The 16007-nt window shown below is 48.3% G+C and overlaps 1 pseudogene; it reads left to right on the top strand.

The window, feature by feature from the left end:
* Window positions 1-905: 905 nt before the first annotated feature.
* On the top strand, window positions 906-15607 carry LOC105885219 (10 kDa heat shock protein, mitochondrial pseudogene; annotated as a pseudogene).
* The last annotated feature ends 400 nt before the right edge of the window (window positions 15608-16007 follow it).

Raw genomic sequence — 16007 nt, 5'->3', positions numbered from 1 at the left:
TGAGAGGCGAGCACTGGGGCCCGCGCGGACGGGAGAGAGGACGGCCTTCCGAGGCTCCTTAGAAAGCCGTGTCCGGGGAGGGAGGCGGAGCCGGACCTGAGCGCGGGGTCAGCCGGGACGCCCCGGCCCTGCCGCCTGGGGCGGTGCGGCCGCCGCGGGGAGGGACGTTCCGCCCGCCGCGGCTCCGCCTGCCCGCCCCTTTGCAAGGCTTTGGCGACCCTCCGCAGGAGCACTTCCGGGGCTTCCCGTGCTCCGCGGGAGCACTTCCGGGGCTTCCCGTGCTCCGCGGGAGCACTTCCGGGGCCTCCCGTGCTCCCTGGCGCGGGGCCTGGTTCTGTGCGGCTTCGCGGCGCCCTGTGTTTGCCTCTGTCTCGGCGCAGCTCCGCCGAGAGTAGGGTCCCGGGTCTCCGGGCCGGCCCTGCCCGGCACAGACCGGCCGCCCCACACATCCTCGCGGGCGGCTGGGGGCGCGAGTGGGGCCCAGCGGGCCGAGTAGCGTCGCGGCCCCGCGCGTGCGCGGCCCCTGCGCTTGTGCCCGGTGGCCCCTTGGGGTGCGCCGGCCCTTCTTCCCGGGGCGCTGGGACTCTGAACACGTGCAGGCTTGGCTTCTGCGTTTGCCTGTGTGACTTTATATTATGGGCCCTTTGTCATCTTTCCAAATTACTTTTATGTGAAAGCCCCTCCCAACACTTTCACCGTCCTCCTTGGCATATTTCGAGTTTGGGTCTGCTTTTCCCAGCCCGCAGTACTAGCGATGTTATGGCATTGGTGCTGCGAATGTGCGATATCACACAGGTTTGAGATTTGTGCTTTGGGTGAATTATGGAGCGAGCCGGCAGAGGAGCAGCTTGTGAACTAATCATGCCTACTGTATGCATTTAAACAGGCAGTCTTGGTGCAGCCCGATGCCTCCCGGCCCCACAGAGGGCAGAGGCGGCCCAGCCTCCTCCCGCAGGGACCGCGGCTCCCAGGGCGGAAGGCTGCTCTGCGCACTGGAGCTTCTTGACGTCACAGAGGACACCAATGCCCCTTCCGAGCTGCCAGTTTGGCCAGGCAAAGACAAAGGGACATTTTGATAAAGTCTCCAGATATTTGCTTAACCTCAAAATCACTTCTTCAAATTTGTGCATTGTGCAACATTGCAGATCTTCAAATGTGTTTCTGTCAGTGGGAACTGGCTCCAGAATGCTTACTTTGTCATGGGGAGGGAGTAGGGAAGGGACTAGTTGTCTTTTTTCCCTTTCCAGGGAACTGCCAAGATAATTTTGACTCTCCCAGATGAAGTCAGTCTTAGAATTGTGGTTCTCCTGAGGTTCACTTGGAAGAAGACAGAGCAATTCTGAGAAGCCGGTGGTGGGGCCGCCAAGATGCTTGTTTCCCTGGCCAAGGCCTGTGTTTCCTGGCATAAGGGCTGGGGAACAAAGCCACAGTCTGCAGGATTCGAGTGGTGGTTCAGACACGTGTCCTTGCTCACCTGAAAGCCCTCTGCCTGGCTCAGTATCCTAACCTTAAATTGCTGATTGTAATCCAAATCCAAGATAACTGTTCTGGAGTTTGCCCTCCTGCCACAGGGCTGTGGCTGCCTTTGTTTTTTCCCCAGGGAGATTTCCTCCTGCTGGGTGGCTGGCACCTGGCAAGCTAGGCTCAGCTCAGGCTGTCTTTGAAGGTGTGCCCTTTCCAGGTAATTGGAGATTGCCAGCCCTTAGTGCTGCATCTTTCATTCTGGAGTTTAGAGATAGACAGGGAAGGGCTATTACTAAAGGTTGGTAGGGATTACTCAGGGTTATAAGAACCATGGAATTTCAGAGCTGCAAGGTGCTTTTAGACAGTCACAGAGTGGAGGTGCAGAAGTAATCTGGAGGGCCGGGTAGTGCCTGATGGTGTGTCCCACTGGGGATACCTGCCTTGGGGCACCTTCATACCCCTTGTGCAGGCCGGGGAGGCATCAGTTTTGAAACGGCAGTTCAGTGAGGTCCAGAAAAGAAGAGGGGAGGAGTCAGTTCATCTGTCCGTGACATGGCTGTTGTGAGGAATAATGAGCTCATGCGAGCAGTGCCAGCAAGTAGCAGGTAGCTATGGTCAGTGCATGGATGATCATCTTATAATACAGTCCCTTTATTTAAAAGCTAAACAAACCAAAGTCATGAGAATCTTAGGTGATCTGCACATGCTGTCGTCGGCAGAGCCCAGGAGCAGACTGTCTCTTCTAACCTTTTCCCATTTCACTTGCTGCAGTTCACATCTTTCGGTTACATCTTCATAAAATTGTAGAATGAAATGTTTTAATTGAAAGTTTTTTAATGATTATCTTTTGCAATATAAAAGTAATATTAGTGTAAGAATGAGAGATTCTGTGGGGAGCTTCCACAGGCTGGAGACGTGGTATGACCTACCTGTCTGTCTGTCCAGGTTCTGATGTTGTCTGGACACTCCCCGTATGAAGACCTTGAGGTTCCTCTGTGCAACTCCCTTAAGTGTGGTGCTGGGAACAAAAGCTGAAAGTCACTGTCCCACTGCCCCAGTTGTTCATGGCCTCCAGAGGAAGGCAGCTTAGGGAGTAAATCATTGACAACTTTGCTTAATAAGCCAGAGCAGACTCAGCCTGGGTTCTGACTGTGGCTGTGCTCAGTAAGTGGCAGTTGTTATTTTTGAGTGACTTGCACGAGGTCACATAGCTATTGGTGCAAGACAGGCTGGCACGAGGCACCTGATGTTGACTCCACATGATGTGATTTTCCTGATATGCTAACGCTGTGTGTGAAAATGAAGTTCAGAATTTATGATTAATAATATCTGAACTGCACTCTTTAGAGATTGTCAAGAACGCTCATATTGAGTGTGGAAGTTTAGAGCACAGACTCTGGAATCAGATTTTCTGAGCTTAAATCCTGACACTGCTGCTTCCTGGCTATGTGGTGCTGGGGAAGTCACTAAACTCTCCAAGCTCGATGACCTCGTTTGTACAACAAGGATAGTAATACCATCTACTTCAAAGGATGGGATGATACTTGGAAAGTTCCTAGAACTGCCGTCTAACACAGAATAAGGAAATAATTAATGTTATCAATTGCTGTCTTTATATTCATTATTTCTTTCGATCCTTACCCTATCCAGCGAGATAGGCAAGGTAGGTATTGTTACTCTTATTTTACAGGTGGTCTTAGAATCAGCTTAAGGTCATAAAGCTAACAGGACTTGAGTCCTATTTTAGTGTCTCAAATATTTTGTTGTTTTGAATCTCTAAAGACAGGAAATAGTTGACATGTAATGCTGCTAAGGTGGAATTAAACCCAAAGTGTGAGTGTTGCATTTCTTCCTCTACCAGGGATGCCTGATCATGCCATTCCTGGGCCATCAATTCTGTGGAGAGCTCCGGTTTCTCCTGAGCTACACACACTTTCTGCTCATAAGTTTACCTGTTCCCACCAGACTCAATTATGAAACTAGTGTGACAAGTCATTACATGGAAAAATGGTGTTGTGGTCAAATAAATTTTGGAAATTGAGCTACAAGATTTCTGCTTAGAAATGCATGTGTATTAGCATACTGTAGGTTAAAAAGTTGTGCAGAACTTTGTTGAACCCAGGGTTTCTTGGAGTTACTTGTCCACAAGACCCTGTTCCCATTACGTCTGTTATTATTCCACCAAACTCGTGCTAAGTAGAGTGCACTTTGGGAAAAACTGTAAGGCTTATTCACGTCATGTGTTAGAACCTGATGTGCACGTTCACCTGTCTGTCACTCACTCTGTAAATAGGCATAGGCCAGGCTCTGCTGGGCACTGGGAGTGCTGTGGTGAGTAATGCAGGCACATTATTTGTCCCTGATAATATGGCATTAATCAAGTAATCAAGCAAAATGTGCAATTAAAACTAAATGAGGACTACGAAGAAAACTGTTTGATAGTAATGCTCAATAAAGGAAGCAGATGTGTAGGGGAGTCAGGAAGGAGGTGTTGCAGGGAAAGAAACTTCTGGGGTGAGAGAAGGACATGTGCAGAGGCTGTGGACGGGGAGGGCAATGGAGCGGAGGGGCTGACGGAAGTCCTGTGTGACGGGCACAGGCACAGCAGCACCCAGGAGGAGGCTGGAGAGGCAGACAGGGTCGGACCCGTGGACACTCGCAGACATGGTGGGGATCTTGGTCTTCAGGAACCATGGGAAGCCAATGAATTGGTCAGGGCTGGGGTTATAGTGAGATGAGTAAAGCACTTGCCTCAGGCACAAAACTTAAGGGGTCCCCAAAATTCAGTGATCAAGATAAGCAATGTAATATTTAAAAAAATCAATATTAATGCAAAAAAATTGAGGATGAACACAACATCACAATTCCAGGTGAAGACAGGATCCCACAGTACTGTGATAAACCATTCGTGGAGGCTGTGGCCAAATGGAAGATGTATGCCCACGTGCATGTTTGTACAGCAGCCCCTCTGCCTGCAGTGTCACTTTCTGTGGTTTCAGTTTCCTGTGATCCAAAAATATGACATGGAAAATTCCAGAAATAATTCATAAGTTTTAAATTGCATGCCATTCCAAGTATCATGATGACATCACACACCATCCTGCTCCATCCTGTCCTGGGTCGAGAATCATCCCTTTGTCCAGTGTATCTACTTTTGGGTATACTCTCCATCTGACAGTCATTGACAAGGTCTGCTCCTGATGTCCAGCCATTGTCATAGCTCAATGCTCCAGGGTCACCCAAGGCAGATGATTGTCTTTCTCACTCATTGTTAGAAAGTCAATAGTAGCCTAATGCTTTTGTTGACCTACTGCTTTGTCACAATGCCTGTGTCATTCACCTCACTCCTCATCATATGAGCATTTTATCATCTTACATCATCACAAGAAGAGGGGTGAGTAAAGTACAATAAGATAATTTGAAAGCAAGAGAAACTGCATTCACAAAACTTTGGTTACAGTATATTGTTATAATTGTTCCATTTTATTATTAGTTATTATTAATCTCTTACTGTGCCTAATTTATAAATTACATTTTATCATATGTCTGTATGTATAGGAAAAAACATTTATATAGGGTTTGAAACTATTCACAGTTTCAGACATCCACTGGTGATCTTGGAGTGTACCCCCTGTGGATAAGGGGGACTACTCTCTACCTGATTTCAGAACATTAAAGTGGAAGAACTAGATTTTGAAAACATCTTTAATGAGTTAGCTTCCATTAAAGCTAGGAAAGTAAAATGATATTCTGTCTGTTTTGGTATAATTAAACATTTTAAACTTAAAATACTGTTGTGAGTTTTAATAACCTGCAGTTAAAATATTTATTTTTTTTCCTACTTTAATGTTCTGGAAAAAAGTTAATCATTAAAAACTAAAGAAATACAAATGTGGGGGCATTCATTTTTCCTTTCGTCTCAGGCTCCAACATTCCTTGGCATGGCACTGAACAAAGGGGTGATGGGTCAAATGTGACTTTTGCAAGTTTCTCTGACTGCACCATGGGGAGAAGGTTGGTGGAGGGAGGAGACTCATCAAGAATGCCTCTCAGGTGTCTCCACTGTACAGCTAGGTGCAGTTCTCTGAGGAGGGGAAGGCTGGAGGAGCAGCAGGTGTTTTGGAGGGAGTATAGGTAATGACTTTTTTCTTGGGTACGTTGAAGTCTGAGATATCTTGGAGCTTCAACTGTCTGATAGTTTCAATTTCTCAAAGAAGAGTTGTCAAATAGGCAGTTGGATGAATGGGTCTGAAGCTTAGAGGAAAAATACGGGTTAAAGGTATGAGCTTGGGAGTTATGAATTGGCCAGGAGATGATAACTACTGTAGGGCAGAGGAATTTGTAGGACAGAGGAAGGGCAGAGGAATTCTTCTACTTGTCGGGAATTCACTTGAGTGGGGCAATGAGCTAACGGCAAACCTTTGCTTCTGGTCATTGCTTGCTTGCTACACCGCTGTAGGGGGAATTATGGGATGAGGTCATTGAAGCACGGGCAACTGGCCTATCAGGCAATAGAGGGCAACCAACCCGCCAATTATTTCAAAAGGCAATAGTGGGCAACCAATCATTTTAAAGGTCAACGCATGATCCACGCGTAGTCGGCTTGTGCACAGCTTGTGCACCATGGGGATAAAAGGCATGCCGTTGTTCCGGTCGGGGTCCTTGCCTGTGAGAGTGGCCACTGCGTTGGTGCTCTGGGGCTTGGACCCTGGCTAGCCAGAAAATAAACCTCCTCTTGTGTGATTGCATCCTCGATGTCTCTGCTTTTCTGTCCGGTGGGGCTGTGGAAGGTCGGTCCCTAACATTTGGGGGCTCGTGCGGGATTTGCCTTCCCCACAGACTACCGGATAGAACTCAGGGCTGAGGGAGGAGTGTGAAAATCCACCCCGGACTAGCCGGGTGTGGTGTTAGGCAAGGGACGAGGAATCCCCTTGCAGGACCCCAAATCAGGACACCGGCACAGGACCTAGGCGGACGCGCTGGTGGGTCGCCGGTAGGAGCCAGGCGGAGACGTCCTCTGGCCCCGTTTGGACTCCGGAGCTGACCTTGTAGCCAAGGGCTCGGTCAGGAGGAGACCGGGGAGTAGGTCCGGACTAGGTTAGGTTGTCTGTTTACCTCACTGTCCACTTGTCTGTTTTCTGCTTTGTTTGTCGCCGGCTTTCTGTGTGTGTGTGTGTATGTGTGTGTGAGTGAGTGTGACATCTCTCATTGGCTTGTTGGAGTCTCTGGGTTCTATGGTTTCAGCCCGAGAACCCATCAGGGTTGCATGGGTTTTCGGGCTGGGGCCGTGGAATCAGGGGACCCGCGAAAAGATCCGCAGGGGCAACTAGAACCTCCAGGTAAGCATTCCCCTGCATGGGCTGGCAGCGCACAGTGTATCTCCTGCTGCCCGTGCCAGGAGTGGCTATGCGGGAGGGGCACAGCTGTTACCTCCGTAGGGAGTGAAAGGCTAGGGATTCAGATCCTTGTCCCCAGTGCCCCAACTGCGGAATATCGGTTTGCACATCTGCCTATTATTGACTAGCCATGGGACAGGCTCTAACAACGCCATTGTCCATCCTGGTGAGCCATTTTAAGGATGTCAGGGCAAGGGCACACAACCTGTCCCTGGAGGACAGGAAGGGAAAGTTTGTTAACCTTTGTAAGGCCGAGTGGCCCACGTTTGGAGTGGGGTGGCCCAGGGAGGGCTCGTTTGATGCCTCCTTGATCGAAAAGGTAAAAGGGGTGGTATTTGGCCACCACGGCCACCCTGATCAGATCCCCTATATTGTGGTCTGGCAAGACTTGGTTCGAGACCCACCACCTTGGCTGAAGGCCCTCCTACCCGCCCCGAGGGGAAAGGTGGAAGTTCTGGCAGTTAAAAAAAGTCAGAAAGGAGGGGGTGCGGAGTCCGAGGTCCGTTGGGACGCCAGTGTTGCAGGATTCCAATCTCTACCCAGACCTAACAGGTCCCGAATGGAACACGCCTCCACCCTATAACCCTGGGGCAGCCTCTGCGGCTCTCCCGGCCCAGGCAGATGCGGGACCACCGGCAGCGGGGCCAGCCTATGGGACCAGACAGCGGGCTGGCCGAGCCACAGATCCGGAGCCCGTAAAGGTGCTCCCTCTAAGGGCAGTGGGACCCCTAGGGGAGGATAGAACACAGACATTCCAATATTGGCCCTTCTCTACCAGTGATCTTTATAATTGGAAATCTCAAAACTCGAACTTCTCCGAGAATCCGAGAGACCTAATTAATCTTTTAGACTCTGTTCTTTTCACTCATCAGCCCACCTGGGATGATTGCCAGCAGTTGCTTAAGGTGCTCTTCACAACGGAGGAAAGAGAAAGGATTCAGGGGGAGGCGCGGAAGCTGGTTCCGGGGGAGGATGGAAGACCTACTACAAACCCGCGAACCATTGACCGAACTTTTCCCCTTGAATGGCCGCTTTGGGACTACAATGAGGCTGAAGGTAGGGAGCGTCTCCGGGTCTACCGCCAGACTCTGATGGCCGGTCTCCGTATGGCGGCGCGAAAGCCGACCAATTTGGCTAAGGTAGGAGATGTTCATCAGGGGCCGGAGGAGAGCCCGGCAGCATACTTAGGATCATGGAGGCCTTCCGGCAGTACACCCCCATAGATCCCACTATGGAAGAGAGCAAGGCAGCTGTTATGATGGCGTTTGTCAATCAGGCAGCCCCCGACATTAGGCGCAAGGTGCAGAGAATAGATAGATTGGGCGAGAAGACTCTACAGGACCTGTTAGAAGTGGCAGAGAAGGTCTATAACAATAGAGAGACGCTAGAAGAGAGGTTAGAGAGGATCAGAAGAGAAGACAGGAAATTCCAAGCTGGGGAATCACGGAAAGCAAACAGAGAGATGGCTAAAATCCTGCTAGCTGCCACAAGAGGGGGACAGAAGGGTCAGAGGACAGAGAAAGGCCCTGGCGGGAGAGGCTAGGCAAGGAGCAATGTGCCAATTGCAAGGAGCACGGGCATTGGGCCCGAGAGTGCCCCAAAAGAAAGGGGGGCGAAGACTTGGAGGTCCTGAAAAAGTCATGGTTGCAGGACAGGTGACAGACAAATAGGGAAGATGGGGTTCGGTCCCCCTCCCCGAACTTAGGGTAACTTTGCAAGTGGAGGGGAACCCAGTCAGCTTCCTCATAGATACAGGAGCAGAACATTTGGTACTAACAGAAGACACAGGAAAATTGTCCAGTAAGACCAGTTGGGTGCAGGGGCAACAGGAGCCAAACTATATTGGTGGACCACACGGCAGAGATTGGGTTTGGGTTCAGGAAAAACTCGCCTACCCTGTTCAACAAGGCCCTCCATGATGACCTTGGGTTTGCAGAAAAGGCTCCACCTCTGTATGAAGGGTTTAGGGCGGGGCGAGCATGGGAGTGGACTGTGCAAATGGAAGACGCTTTTCAGGCCCTGAGGGCAGCCATGCTGGAAGCCCCGGCCCCAGTACTCCCTGATCCTACTTGTCAAAAAAAAAAAAAAAATTAGATCCGGTGGCGGCGGGGTGGCCAGCGTGCTTGCGAATCATCGCAGCCACGGCCCTGTTGGTCAAAGACGCTGATAAGCTCACCCTAGGGCAGCGGCTGCAGATCACCACCCCGCACGCCATAGAGGGGGTTCTGAAGCAGCCACCGGGACGGTGGATCACAAATGCGAGGCTGACTCATTACCAAGGGCTTTTGCTGGACGCACCCCGCATCGAGTTCCAGACCCCTGCCGCCTCGAATCCAGCTACGCTTCTGCCAACCCCCGCTGCAGCCGCACCTGAACGTGATTGCCTTGAGATCCTAGCCGAGACCCAGAAGACCCGTAGAGACTTGAAGGATCGCCCCCTTCCAGGTAGCGACCTGACCTGGTTCACGGACGGAAGCAGTTTCATCCGGGACGGACGCAGGTACGCAGGGGCGGCCATAGTAGACGACCAAGGTAAACTTGTCTGGGCGACACGCCTTCCGCAAGGGACATCTGCTCAGAAGGCAGAACTAATAGCGCTGACAGAGGCTCTTAGCCAGGCCCGAGGAAAAAGGCTGACGGTGTACACTGACAGCCGCTATGCCTTTGGGACTGTGCACATACATGGGGCCCTTTACAGGGAAAGGGGCTTCATCACGGCAGAGGGAAAGGAAATTAAGCACATGCCTGAAATACTCCACCTACTAGAGGCTGTTTTGCTGCCAAAGGCAGTGGCGGTAGTCCATACTCCCAGACACCAGAGCGGGGATTCCGTGGAAGCACGGGGCAATCGGAGAGCAGACGCTGAAGTTAAGAAGGCTGCAGAAGACACTCCGCAGCCAGACATCCTGCACCTTAGCCTGCCACCCCCAGGCATGGGACGGTTGCCTCCTCTGCCGGACTGTAGATGAGGTCTGGGCCTCAGAGCAGCTACGTGAAGATGGCTGGTTGCGGGACGAAGGGCATTGCCTAATAGTTCCAGAACTCTTAGGACGCCACCTGTTAGAACACCTGCATCAGACCACACATCTAGGGAAGAGAAAGATGCTGCAACTGCTGGACACTGCTCAACTAAGGTTCAAGTCACAAGGACGGGTTCCAGATGACATCGTCAAAAGTTGCCGAGCCTGTCAGGTCATGCAGCCGGGGAGGACCAGAGGGACCCACGCAGGTACGAGGGAAAGGGGGAGGCAGCCAGGACTATTTTGGGAAGTGGATTTCACAGAGGTCAAGCCTAGAAAATACGGGTACCAATATTTACTGGTCATAATAGATACGTTTTCCAGATGGGTAGAAGCCTTCCCTACGAAAGGAGAAACAGCTTTGACAGTAGCTAAGAAAATATTAGAAGAAATAGTCCCCAGGTATGGACTGCCGGAAGGGATAAGATCAAATAATAGGCCTGCGTTTATCTGTCAGGTTAGTCAAGGGCTGGCCCAGGCTATGGGGATAGATTGGAAATTACATTGTGCATATAATCCCCAGAGCTCTGGGCAGGTAGAGCTAATGAATAGAACAATAAAGGAGACCCTGACTAAATTGGCCCTGGAGACTGGCGGAGACTGAGTGACCCTCCTTCCCTTCGCCCTGTTCCGAGCCCGGAACGCCCCTTATCAGTTGGGTTTAACCCCTTTTGAAATCATGTATGGCACACCCCCTCCTGCAGTTCCTAGGATGAGGCCTGAGGCTCTTCTGGGACATCCCAAAGAAGTGTTGCAAGCGGTGCAGGCTCTGCAACGTGTCCACAGTCAGGTATGGCCGGCCCTCCGTGCTATCTACCGGCCTGAGGAGGAGGGTGCCGGACACCGTTTCACCCATATCAGCAGGGGATTGGGTGTGGGTGAAACGGCATAACAACAGAACCCTCGAGCAGAGGTGGAAGGGCCCCTATCAAATTATTCTTGTTACCCCCACTGCTCTTAAGGTCGATAGAATAGTAGCGACCTGGCTACACCACTCCCACGTGAGACCTGCTAATAAAAAAGACCAGGAGCGGTGCCAGGACCAGTGGAAAGCAACTGCAGACCCGAAGAATCCTCTGAAGACCAGACTGACCCGAGTGGCGGCAACAGCCCAGGACCGCTGACACAGACTTGGACTGGGGTTGTGGCATCTAAAGATTGACTGGGTGACAAACATGGACGGGTCGCGGTGGGGGGTTGGTTATTGTGTTTTGGGGATGTTGTGTTTTTGGTCCAATGTTTTTTGGATAGAGACCTACAGCTGTACTTACCGCCCCGAACCCCCACCAACCCCATAACCTTACGTGGGTCTAAAGATTACTGTATAATGGTGTTAGTGTTCCCAAAAATAATATACCACACTGAGGAGACAATGTATGAGGGCATAGTAGGGTGAAGAGTCACCAACCTAATTTTTAAAAGAAAAAGAGAGCCCATCACAGCCATAACCCTGGCTACTCTTTTTGGCTTAGGAGCGATAGGAGCAGGTTGGTTTGAGTCTTGGGTTAACAGTTCCCCCTGGTTAACAACACTACTATCCACCCTACTAGGCCCACTCATTATGCTAATCTTAGTCCTTACTTTTGCGCCATGTGTAATTAATAGACTAGTAGCTTTTGTAAAAGAACAGATAAACACTGTCCAGCTACTAGTATTGCAACAACAATATCAGTAGCTATGGTCAAGTGCTATAGAACTAGAGCACCTAAGAGACCTTGAGGACAAGCAGGAGTGCTCGTCTGCTACCTAGAGAAAGGGGGGAATGTAGGACAGAGGAATTTGTAGGACAGAGGAAGGGCAGAGGAATTCTTCTACTTGTCGAGAATTCACTTGGGTGGGGCAATGAGCTAACGGCAAACCTTTGCTTCTGGTCATTGCTTGCTTGCTACACCGCTGTAGGGGGAATTATGGGATGAGGTCATTGAAGCACGGGCAACTGGCCTATCAGGCAATAGAGGGCAACCAACCCACCAATTATTTCAAAAGGCAATAGTGGGCAACCAATCATTTTTTTTTTTTTTTTTTTTTTTTGGAGACAGAGTCTCGCTTTGTTGTCCAGGCTAGAGTGAGTGCCATGGCGTCAGCCTAGCTCACAGCAACCTCAAACTCCTGGGCTCCAGCGATCCTTCTGCCTCAGCCTCCCGAGTAGCTGGGACTACAGGCATGTGCCACCATGCCCGGCTAATTTTTTATATATATATCAGTTGGCCAATTAATTTCTTTCTATTTATAGTAGAGACGGGGTCTCGCTCTTGCTCAGGCTGGTTTTGAACTCCAGACCTTGAGCAATCCGCCCGCCTCGGCCTCCCAAGAGCTAGGATTACAGGTGTGAGCCACCGCGCCCGGCCGGCAACCAATCATTTTAAAGGTCAACGCATGATCCATGCGGCTTGTGCGCAGCTTGTGCACCATGGGGATAAAAGGCATGCCGTTGTTCCGGTTGGGGTCCTTGCCTGTGAGAGTGGCCACTGCGTTGGTGCTCTGGGGCTTGGACCCTGGCTAGCCAGAAAATAAACCTCCTCTTGTGTGATTGCATCCTCGATGTCTCTGCTTTTCTGTCCAGTGGGGCTGTGGAAGGTCGGTCCCTAACACTACAAGAAATGAGGTCATCTATGTATGGCAGGTTGTCAGCCCTGGGAGCACATTGGAATCACCTGGGAGGCTTTTTAAAATTCCTGATGTCCAGGCAGCACTCCAGACCAATTCAATCAGTCCTTAGAGGTGAAGTCCAGGCATAGCTATTTTCCAAAAAGCTTCCCAAGGATTTCTGAAGAAGGAGTAGATGCTTCCTCCTTTTGCCTCGATTGCTAACTACAACTAAAACCCTTGGACATTACATATGAAACAAGCATAAGGGGGCTCTGAAAGGGGGAGAGAAAAAGATAGACTGGATAGTGTAAAAGTTCTTGGCGGCAGTGAAGAGAAAAGACAGACAGAGTGGGGCCAAACAACATGGCTTTATTAAGTGCTCCTGGGCAAAGTTTGTGGGTCCCAAGAGGGGGAGGGGCCAAGAAGTCACGCCCACTTGAAAGGGGTGAGGGCTTTTATACTGTTTGAGGTGGACTGAGGACTTTTGGTGGGAATAGCTGGGGATTTTTTCACTGTGACCTTTGGCAGTTATTGAGAAATAGGAGGGGCTGGTGGTATTTCTGGAATCCAGGAACTGAAACTTTTTTATCTGGGTGGACATCTGGGTGTGGTTGTTCTCAGCGGGGCCTGGCAGTTGTTTTTGGTGGGTCTGGTCTTGTGATCCTTTTTTTTTTTTTTTTATCTAGGGAGGGGAGGGGGGCCCACCACCAGCCTTGCAGATAGGAACCTTGGAACCCAAGAAACAACAGGACAGGGAGTTTCCTGGGTTTTCTTTCTCCCTCATCTAGACCACACTTGGAGGAAGGGAGTTGGAATATGTGTCCAATATTCCAACTTTTCTGGGGGCTGCCCAAGAGATTGGCTTATGTCTGGCCTGTATTGGAGTGCTGATGGGACCTAGAATACTCTAGAAGCCTGGGTGCCAGTGAGAACAAAGATGCAGTTTGGACTGGCATGAAGGTTTGAGAGGCCACCAGAATCTCTGGCCAGCCTGATTGGTGAAGATCTTCTGTCTGTATGAGGCCAGTTGGTGACGTCTGGTGAGGTGGCTGTTTTCTGTAACGTGTAGATACCAACACAAAGAGTCAGGAAAATGAAGAAACAGGAAATATGTCCAAAACAAAGGAACAAGGTAAATCTCCAGAAACTGACCTAATGAAATGGAGATATATGATTTACCTGACAGAGAATTCAAATTAACCGTCATAAAAATGCTCATTGAAATCAGGAGAAAAATTTATGAACATAGGAGAATTTCAACAGAGATAGAAAATATAAAAAAGTACCACAGAGAAATCTTGGAGCTGAGAATAGAATAACAACTGAAAAAAATCACTAGAGGGATTCAATAGTAGACTAGATCAAGCCGAAGAAAGGATCAGTGAATTTGAAGAAAGATCATTGAAAATTATTCTGTAAATCATTTTTAATTTGAGAATAAAAGGTAAAAGATAAAATTATTAAAATAACTAAAACTATAAAATATGTTAATGAACAAGCAATATAAAAAGATGTAAATTGTGACATCAATAGCAAAACCTGTATGTGTGTGTGAGAAGTAAAAGGATAGAGTTTTTATATGTGATTGAAGTTAAGTTGTATCAGTTTAAAGTAGCTTGTTATAACTATAAGATGTTTTATGTAAGCCCATGGTAACCACAAAGAGAACACCTACAGAAGACATACAAACGAAGAAAGGAGCCAACCATATCAGTGCAATAAATCAACGAAGCGCGAAGAGAGCAGCAGGAAGGAAAGAGGGAGGAAAGAACTACAAGACAGAAACAATTAAAAAAAAGCAATGGTCAGACTTTTCCTACAAATGTTGATAGTTACTTTAATCGTAAATGGAATAATCCCCCCCAGTCAGAAGACATAGAGTGGCTGAATGGCTAAAAAAAGATCCAGCTACATGCTTATCTCTAAGAGACTCTCTTTAGTCCTGGGACACACATAGGCTGAAGGTGAAAGGATGGAAAAAGATACTCACACAGTGGTAACTGACAGAGTGTGGGGGCAGCTATCCTTATATCCAACAAAATAGACTCTAGGTCAAAACTTTCTTTGTCAAAAGAGACACAGAAGGTCAATATATATTGATAAAAGGGTCAATTCAACAGGAAGATATAACAATTATAAATATATATGCACCTAATATCTGAGCCCCAAAATATATAAAGCAAACATTGACAGAACTGAACAGAGAAATAGACAGCAATACAATAATAGTAGGAGAGTTCAATATCCCACTTTCAATAAAGGATAGAACATCCAGACAGAAAATCAATAAGGAAACAATGGACTTGAACAAAACTTTAGATTTAACAGATGTGATAGACATATACAGAACAGCAGCAGAATACACATTCTTCTCAAATGCACATGGGATCCAGATAGATCTCATGTTAGGTCACAAAACAAGTCTTAACAAATTTAAGAAGATTGAAATCATACCAAGTATCTTTTCCAGCTACAATGGAATGAAAGTAGAAATCAATAGCAGAAGGAAAACTGGAACGTTCACAAAGATGTAGAAATTAAACAACACACTCCTGAAAAGCCAATGAGTCAAAGAAGAAATCACAGGGGAAATTAGAAAATATCTTGAGACAAATGAAAACAAAAATACAACATACCAAATCATATAGGATAAAGCAAGGCAGCACTAACAAGGAAGTTCATAGCAATAAATGCCTAAATTAAAGAAGAATATAGAGCGTGCTGCCTGGCTTTCACCTGTCCCAAGGGCTGGACTTGTGTGTCTCTCCTTGCAGCCCCTGCAGGAGAGCAGAGTACGAGCTGCAGCGGCGGGGGTCGTGGCAGGACGAGCATTTAGGAAGCTTCTTCCTCTTTTTGACCGTGCACTGGCTGAAAGGAGCGCAGCCGAAAGAGGCATTATGCGTCCAGAAAAATCTCAAGGGAAGTATGCCAAGCAACAGTAGTGGCTGCTGGATCGGGTTCTAAAGGAGAGGATGGAGAGATTCAACCAGTTAGTGTGAAAGTTGGAGATAAAGTTCTTCTCCCAGAATATGGAGGCACCAAAGTCGTCCTAGATGACAAGCTTATTTCTTATTTAGAGATGGTGACATTCTTGGAGAGTATGCAGACTGGACTGCATCGCTATTGAAATGGCACTGACATGAAGCTTCCTATACCACTGAAGCTCTGAAATCTTTCATCATGTAAATAATTTCCATGTCTCTCTTTAATAATGAACTAACGATGTCTAAATTGCTGACATCTAGTGTCTAAAATCTAGTTTCCCTGTAGTGGTACAAACATTTCCAAATAAAAATATCTAAGTGAGGGGTTAATCTTTACTTAGTGATTTAAGGTGGTTTTAGGGTTCTCTAGTTTATGCTTTTTTCAAGTAATCTGCAGGGAATTCTGGGAGACAAAGTTTTCTAGGTAGATGCATTTTCACACTGAATTTAGCTTTATTGTATGATTGATACTGAAGCAAAGCCATGGATTTACATTTTAAGAAAATTAAGTAGCAATATTCTGATTTCAAATTTAACAAGCTAAAAAAAGGACC

This window comes from Microcebus murinus, chromosome 7 (assembly GCF_040939455.1).
Source record: "Microcebus murinus isolate Inina chromosome 7, M.murinus_Inina_mat1.0, whole genome shotgun sequence".
Classification (NCBI taxonomy): domain Eukaryota; kingdom Metazoa; phylum Chordata; class Mammalia; order Primates; family Cheirogaleidae; genus Microcebus; species Microcebus murinus.
Note: the sequence above shows the minus strand (reverse complement) of the source record. Positions and strands in the feature narration are given on the sequence as shown.